Here is a 7,422-nt window from a genome sequence, read left to right on the forward strand (position 1 = left end):
GCTGCCTGAGGCAGACAGTTCAAGGTTCTTTCACAGCCACCAGGTGCAAATGACACCTGAGCACACAGACAACATTTCAGACAGTTAACAGTGAAAACAATACCAGGAAAAATTGTACTTGCACAGGGAAGGAGACCAAGCAGGAGTCTGAGGGTGACTTAGCATCAAGACCTGCCAGGAGACACTCTTTCACTAGAACAAGGCTTAAGAAATCCTAAGTCCCAGCTGTCCTCAGCCCCACCACGCAGACCTCCCAAAGCCTCCTCAGGACAAGCACAGAGCACCACTTCAGCACTCCCAACACAATGGCCAGGCTGGCTGAGAACAGCAGACTCCAGCAGAACCTTCCCTGCTCAGGTTCCTTACGTTGACAGGGGCATTTCATCAGAGACACTCGGAATTAAAGCTATCCTTTAATTCTTACAACTGCAGAGAAGCTCAACCAGCAAAACCAGAGCAAGAGAACTCAATGTACCTTGACTCCTCTCAGAGCAGCTCCTTCCCTCGGTTTTCCAGGACTCCTCAGAGCTCTCACCTGCCCTGCCCCATACATCCTCTCCCTCCCGCCCACAGGACACCCACTCCTGAGCAGCACTGACTAACGATGGCACCAAGGGGCAGCAGCTGATGCTTATATGGCCAGACACAGGTGTAGCCCATTGCCCTCACCCCTGAAGCAGCCCTTTGCAATAAAAGACCCCCTAAAAGAATTAACAATAAACCCAGAGGAATCTTTACAGCCCTAAATCCAAAATAATCTCCTTTATCAACAGGCTCCCACAGCAGAAATGCACCAGAGAGGCCTAAAGCATGATTCTTTCAGAAAAGAATTCTGTGTTTATCACCCCTCCCTTCCCTCACTATTCATAATTAGACACCTGACCCCAATGACCAACCCTCCCCACTCAGACCTAGCAGAGAAGACTCTGGCTGCCTCACAGAGCTGCAGCTGGACACAGCATTTTTCCTCCTAAGGCAGAACAGGTCCTGATGACACTTCCCCTTTGGAAGAGCTGGCTCTGCTTCTCAGAACAAATCAACCCCCAGACATGATGCTGTGAAAAGGGGACTACAGGGTCACAGAGCTCAGGTTAGAAGTCATGTCTACAGATCATACAGTCCAACCCACCTGCTCCAGCAAGGTCACGCAGAGCGGAGTCCAGGACCATGTGCAGATGGAAATCTCCAAGGATGGAGACTACACAATCACTGTGGGCAGCCTGTGTCAGAGACTGACTGCCCTCACAGTGAAAAGAGCTTTTCTAGTGTTGAAATGGAGTTTCCTGGATTTCAGATTGTGCCCCTGCTTCTCATTTGAGGGCTGACCAAGAAAATGGGACGGGTGTGCCAGCAGATCTGCCCTCCATGGGCTGAGCTCTCCCTCAGCAGCAGCTCCCAGGCTGGGCTCCATTTAGTACCAGCTGGGGAGGGTTGAAGTTGAACAATTCATTTGTGCCAACCATACCTGCTAAGGGCTGCAGAGCTGTTTGGTACAGGCATGAGTTTATTCAAACAAGCATCACCACACAACCCTTCCTCAAGCAGGTGGTTGTTGTGTGGAAAGGGCTCTGGAGATGTTGGTAGGCAGCCACACAAACACTGGTTGGGTGTCCCAGCAGTGTCGTGAGGGCAACACACACGGCAAGGATTCACTGCGAGAAGCATTTTGAAGTTTATCTGTGTATTGCTCTCTTTTAGATCAATTTTTTCCCAACAACACCTATAATCAGAGGGGTGATAAATAGTCAATACACACTAATCCAGTTAATGTTCCCTATACTCCCCATGACTGAGCTCACAACAGAAACGGTGCCTGAGCTGCAGAGGGGAGGTGACCTCAGCCATGCCCCTCCTGCCATGGCCACGTGCCCCAGCCATGTCCCCCTGCCACATTTCCCAGCCACATCACCATGGGAGCTGCCATGGGGGCTCTGCTGCCACAGCCACCTCCCTCCTGCCTCACGGGCTCTTCCAGGCCAGGATCAGCACAGACAGCATTAGACATGCTCTGGAAACCCTTTGCCCAGCTGCTCATTAGGACTGCATTAGTCTGTAAACTCAAGCACAGAACGCCTAGTTCAAGTTGCTCTTTCTTGATGTACTTGAAAGGTCCTGGGAATTTATGGCAGGATAATGCGGAGCACAGCACCTATTTATGAGTTGATCATTTGTACAAAACCCCTCTCAAAGCACCGAAGGTTACCATTCGACCAAGAGCTGCACTTAGCTGCTCAGAGGGCAAGAAAGCCAAGTATATGAAAGTTAAAAGCATTAATAAAAGTGTGACTTATAAATTACTTCATCTTTGTCACCCTTTTTGAAATGGGGTGAGAGAGGCCAGGGTAAATTTATTTTTTAAGTGCTTTCTGAGACCTGCAAGGGTCAGCCCTGAAATGCTGTACTCTATAAATCATTCCATGTGTATCTGAGAGATGCGAGTGCATCATAACATTAACAAATATTGATTTGTTTATCATTTGCAACTGTTTATGTGCCTCTATACTCTTGGTAGGGAGAAGAAACTTTAATCCCTGAGAATGCAGAAGAGAAGCTGCCTTTGCAGGATGAAAGAGCAGCCCCCATTACCCTGTCACCCAACTGCTGGCTTAGTGGACGTGTTACCATGTATTGTGAAACCAGTTATTTCACAAAATGACTGAAATTTCCAGGCATTCCAGGGAACTGCTCGTGTCTCTGCTGAGAGCCAAGCGAAACCTTGCATTAGGGGCTTGCCTGAGCCACAGCACGGGGAGGAAAAGCAGAGACATGGATGGACAGAGCCAAGGATGTGCAGAGCCATGGATGGACAGAGCCAAGGATGTGCAGAGCCATAGATGGACAGAGCCATAGATGGACAGAGCCATGGATGTGCAGAGCCAAGGATGTGCAGAGCCATGGATGGACAGAGCCATGGATGGACAGAGCCATAGATGTACAGAGTCATGGATGTGCAGAGCCATGGATGGACAGAGCCATAGATGGACAGAGCCATGGATGGACAGAGCCATGGATGTGCAGAGCCATGGATGTGCAGAGCCAAGGATGTGCAGAGCCATGGATGGACAGAGCCATGGATGGACAGAGCCATAGATGTACAGAGTCATGGATGTGCAGAGCCATGGATGTACAGAGCCATGGATGTGCAGAGCCAAGGATGTGCAGAGCCATGGATGGACAGAGCCATGGATGGACAGAGCCATGGATGTACAGAGTCATGGATGTGCAGAGCCATGGATGGACAGAGCCATGGATGGACAGAGCCATGGATGGACAGAGCCATAGATGTACAGAGTCATGGATGGACAGAGCCATGGATGGACAGAGCCATGGATGGACAGAGCCATAGATGGACAGAGCCATGGATGTGCAGAGCCATGGATGGACAGAGCCATGGATTGACAGAGCCATAGATGTACAGAGTCATGGATGTGCAGAGCCATGGATGGACAGAGCCATGGATGGACAGAGCCATAGATGGACAGAGCCATGGATGTGCAGAGCCATGGATGGACAGAGCCATGGATGGACAGAGCCATGGATGTGCAGAGCCAAGGATGTGCAGAGCCATGGATGGACAGAGCCATGGATGGACAGAGCCATGGATGGACAGAGCCATAGATGTACAGAGTCATGGATGTGCAGAGCCATGGATGGACAGAGCCATGGATGGACAGAGCCATAGATGGACAGAGCCATGGATGTGCAGAGCCATGGATGGACAGAGCCATGGATGGACAGAGCCATGGATGTGCAGAACCAAGGATGTGCAGAGCCATGGATGGACAGAGCCATGGATGGACAGAGCCATGGATGTGCAGAGCCATGGATGTGCAGAGCCATGGATGGACAGAGCCATGGATGGACAGAGCCATGGATGTGCAGAGCCATGGATGTGCAGAGCCATAGATGGACAGAGCCATGGATGGACAGAGCCATGGATGTGCAGAGCCATGGATGGACAGAGCCATAGATGGACAGAGCCATGGATGTGCAGAGCCAAGGATGTGCAGAGCCATGGATGGACAGAGCCATGGATGGACAGAGCCATAGATGGACAGAGCCATGGATGTGCAGAGCCAAGGATGTGCAGAGCCATGGATGGACAGAGCCATGGATGGACAGAGCCATGGATGGAGGTTCCTCTCTGCCCGAGCAGCCTCCCCTCCTGGCACAGCTCCAGTCTCTGCCATGCCACACAGCCCTTCCCAATGCCACCAGCACCCCTGGCCTCAGGCTTCTGACTGCAATCAAGGACACAGGAGCAAGAACCAGCCCCTGGAGCTGCCCAGCAGGCATTGAGCACCATCACTGGCCCCAGAGCCCAGGCACTGCTCTGCAGCAGGAGGCTGGAATTTGGTCTTTAACAGCCCAAATCATTCTGTGACTCTATGAACTGACCTTACATCAACCCTGCCTTGTTCTAGACCTGACACAACATGGCAGCATCAACTGGTCTGTGTTCTCCTTCATTTAATATTACACAGTGGCTTTTAAATGCAGGGAAGACACCTGGAGCAACAGGAGGAGGTGGGGGAAAATTTCAATTAAAATCTCATTACCCTAATGAGGGAGACAAACTATCTGGCAAACCTCTTCCCAATGCTTTAGATCATTACATATTAGGTACAAACTAAACCCTTTTATTAAGCAACTGCAGTAAAAAGAGGTATTTTTGTTCCCCCTCCTTCTTTTTTTAAATCACACAACTCTCTGCTTTTATTTATTTTGGAACCAGGTTCAATAACCGATTTCTCCGCAGAGCCACCCACCAACAAACTTCACTAAGTGGAAACTCACTGCATTATCCATGTGCACACACACCATCACTCACCAAAGCTTCAGGGAGCTCCAAAGTATTTGGTGATTTCCCTGAGAAAGGGCTGTGCTTTATTTGCACTTCTCCCTATCTGTAACTAACCACTGGTAAATTTGCAAAATCCAGGTGGTTATACAAGTCTGATCTTCTTCTTCAGGCTTAGTTCCCAAACCATTCCTGTAATAAAGCAGCAAAATCAAGTACTTTGGAACATAGAGCAAAATGTGGAGGTGCCACAAAGCACAAGTGGCATCAATTCCTCACCAGACACCTGGCTGGTGTCTCCTGAGAGAGCACCCAGGGGCTTCTGAGCAGCAGAACTAAGACCTGGGTTATATCTGGAGATGATCTCCTCAAGTCCTAGCTCTCCTGAGGGAAAGCAGCAGCAGGCAGCCCTGGCAGAGCTGCAATGACCTTTTTCCTTGGAGACAGAGTGATCATTGCTGGCATGGCTCATGTTGGAGGGAAAGGTGTGTGGAGCTGGCCCTGGGCAGGACAGGGCTTGGCCACAGCCCCGGGGCCGTGCTCCGAGCATCGCTCCGGCACCCCGAGGAAACTCAGCAAGCCCCACTCTCACCAATTACAGGGCGTCAATATTGACTATCAGAGGGATTTCCATGCTCAGGAAGCAAATTAGAAACTCAATACCTGAACTATTCCTAAATGCAGTTATCAACTTCAGAGTTTTATCTCATAAAACCAATTCAGCTTAGAGTTTAATTCTATTAAATTAGGGCTTAGAAATAAGATTTGCTCGGAGAATGAATGCATCATTAGTTTTAAAATGCAATATAGTGAAACCCAAAATGTGCAGCATTACAGTTTGAAGAATAAATGAGTAGAGATGGCACCCAAATGTACTTCTCCCTAAATATATTTACCAGAAAAAACCCATTGGCTCATTAGGACAGTGTTTTGGTGTGGGGAACGTCCACCTTCCTTTGGGAATCATAATCCTCTTGTGTCTCCCCTTGGCACAAGTTTTTTCTTTGTTCTTAAAACCTTCTTATTTCAGCAGCTGACAGAGAAAAAAGAACCAGCATCCTCTTTCTTAATAAAAATGCCACAATGAGACCCTGTCGGGCTTGTGCCAGGCGTGTCAAAGGAGCAGGGACTAATACAGGAAACCTCAAGAACTCCCCGTTTTGTGCAAGTTACAGTACAGGGAAGAGTCACGTAGGGCTGGGTTTAAATCAGGTTTCCAATAGATGAAAAGCACCCTTCCATGGGGTGCGTGTAATCTCTGAATAGGGCCCTTAGTTTCCTGTGGTATTGTATTAGAAGGGATGTTTGATGCAATAACGTGGGGATAGAATATGCTCAAAGAGGGGGCGGGGGCCCGGCCCTCATTGCGAAGCCGGCAGTTCTTTGATGGCCGAGCCAGCCCAGCCGTACCTGCAGCAGCAGCAGCAGCAGCAGCAGCAGCAGCAGCAGCAGCAGCAGCAGCAGCCTGGAGCTGGCAAGGGCAGAGAGAGCCAAACCCAGGGGAGCGCACGCAGGTCCCGAGCAGAGCCCAGCCCTTGGACCAGCCGCGCTTGGCCGCCGCTCCCTGCTCCAGATGCGGCGCCTCTGATGGTCCAAAGAGAACAGCAGAGCCTCTTCAGGCCCGGCCGCACACTTGGAGTTTTAAAAAGCTCCTTTTGCAAAAGCAAGCAACGCTGTCCCCAGACAGGACTGCAGAGACAGTTCCGAGCTGTGCTCTGTGCCACAGCTGCACGCCGTAATCGGCAGCCCTCGTCTCTCGCGCTCATAGACTGGGTTAAAGCTTAAGAGATGGGCTTTAATTTGGGTTAATTTCCTGCTTTTATTTAAGTAGACTGTGAGTTTTGTTCTTATTAGAAGTACAAAATTAAAACCAACTGAAATGATCTAATCATAATTTTTGGGAGCAGAAGAGTCATATGGAACAACCCAACTGACTCTATCGAGCCTAAAACACTCCCCAGTATGCATTTTAATGTACCAATTCCCTTGAAAATGCACGCAGAGCTGTGGGGGAGAGAAGGCTGGAATGGTAAATGTGAGATATGTCCATGTCATTGTTGCGCAGCAGCCCTGGGGGTGCTGCCCACACCATCACCCCCTCTTCAGTCAGGGCCTGATTTTGCAATCACTGAATTCTCATATTCAAAAAGGAGCCAGAGAAGCACAGTGTGGTCAGATGCTTGTGGTTTGCCATATGATCTTCCTCTTCCTTAATTTTTTATTCTATTTAGGTCAAAACAGTTCTTGTATTTTTCATGAATGCAAGCCTCAAACTTTCCCTTTTCTATTCCACCCTCAAAAGCAGAGATGCCAATGCCCTGTGAGCCAGGCCACAACTACAAAATGTTGTAGTTTGGCTACAGTTCATGTTTGCTTTTGGTTTTCATTGAGTAGAATGACTTTATCTGTTCCAAACAGTAAAGCAGAGCCACTCAGCCAAGATGCTACAGGGATGCTGACATTTGGAATGCTATTTTCAGTCCTATTTTACATATGCTTTCAAAATGTATCCTATGAAAACTAGAAGTCAGATACAAGAGGGGCTGATTGGTGTCTCTGGCAAAGCAGAAGATGTATTTCAGCCACAAAGGTGGGGAAAATCCATGGATATTGGCAGTGAA

This window comes from Cinclus cinclus, chromosome 11 (assembly GCF_963662255.1).
Source record: "Cinclus cinclus chromosome 11, bCinCin1.1, whole genome shotgun sequence".
Lineage (NCBI taxonomy): Eukaryota > Metazoa > Chordata > Aves > Passeriformes > Cinclidae > Cinclus > Cinclus cinclus.